General features: G+C 43.4%; 1 non-coding gene across 1 annotated transcript; it reads left to right on the top strand.

Moving 5' to 3' along the window:
• Nucleotides 1–541: 541 nt before the first annotated feature.
• On the top strand, nt 542–648 carry LOC127088395 (small nucleolar RNA R71). Its single transcript, XR_007790233.1, has one exon. It is a non-coding gene; the product is annotated as a small nucleolar RNA R71 (small nucleolar RNA).
• Nucleotides 649–1129: the final 481 nt, after the last annotated feature.

Genomic DNA, 1129 nt, shown 5'->3' on the forward strand with positions numbered 1-1129 from the left:
ATCACTAGGCGAGCGTGTAGCGAACAGGCCAGTTTGGGCCATTCGTGAGCTGGGCCTTCGTTCCTTTGAGATCAGTGTCATAAAAATGATTCGGAATGCCTTGAAAAATGTCTTGAAATATTAATGGGCAAATTTTGGGGTATGACAGGCGTAATTTACTTGGTCGGTATTTAGTTTGTTTAAAAGGTTACACTCCGCCGATTCGTGTCCTTTAGATCCACAGAGTTCGCACTCTGTATGGACTACTGCTACGGTGTTAGTGTTTGTAGACATATGTTCGACCCTAAGGGCTAAAGCATCCATTTTCGCCTGCATCACGTCTAGAGAGCTAACCTCATGTATTCCACCTTGGGTCTCCTTTTTCTCTATTAATGCTCGTTCAGTTCCCCATAGATAATGGTTTTGGGCCATATCCTCAATTAGGTTACAGGCTTTTGGATAAGGTTTGTTCATCAGCATACCACTTGCGGCAGCGTCGATGCTCATCTTGGTGTTATAATGGAGTCCATTGTAAAAGGTGTGAATGGCCAGCCATTGTTCTAGGCCATGGTGTGGGCAGACTCTTAATAGCTCTTTATATCTCTCCCAAGCTTCAAAAAGTGATTCTCCTTGGTTTTGAGCAAATCTAGTTATTTGGTTTCGAAGAACAACAGTCTTACTAGGGGGGAAATATCTAGCAAGGAATACTCTCCTAAGGTCTTCTAAGGTAGTTATTGAATTGGCGGGAAGTGAATCTAGCCATGAATGTGCTCTATCCCTGAGGGAGAAAGGAAATAATCTTAAACGGATCGCATCGGGTGAAGCGCCATTAGATTTAAAGGTGTCGGCTAGTTGGATAAAAACTTTTAAATGTTGATTCGGGTTCTCGGTAGCGAGACCCGCGTATTGGTTTTGTTGCACTAGTTGCAACAAAGACGACTTTAGTTCGAAATTGTTAGCAGGTATAAGGGGAATTACTATACTCGAACTAGGTTCCTCATCAGAGGGTTGGGAAAATTCCTTAAAAGGTCGCCTATCGTGATTCTCGGCCATAGCTTTCTTAATTCGGATGAGTAAGAGGCGTGTACGAGTATAACGTTCGGGTTCCGCTAAAGGATCTACTAAATTTCCGGTGCTACGGGTTCTTCGC

The sequence above is a fragment of the Lathyrus oleraceus genome, chromosome 5 (genome assembly GCF_024323335.1).
Source record: "Lathyrus oleraceus cultivar Zhongwan6 chromosome 5, CAAS_Psat_ZW6_1.0, whole genome shotgun sequence".
Lineage (NCBI taxonomy): Eukaryota > Viridiplantae > Streptophyta > Magnoliopsida > Fabales > Fabaceae > Lathyrus > Lathyrus oleraceus.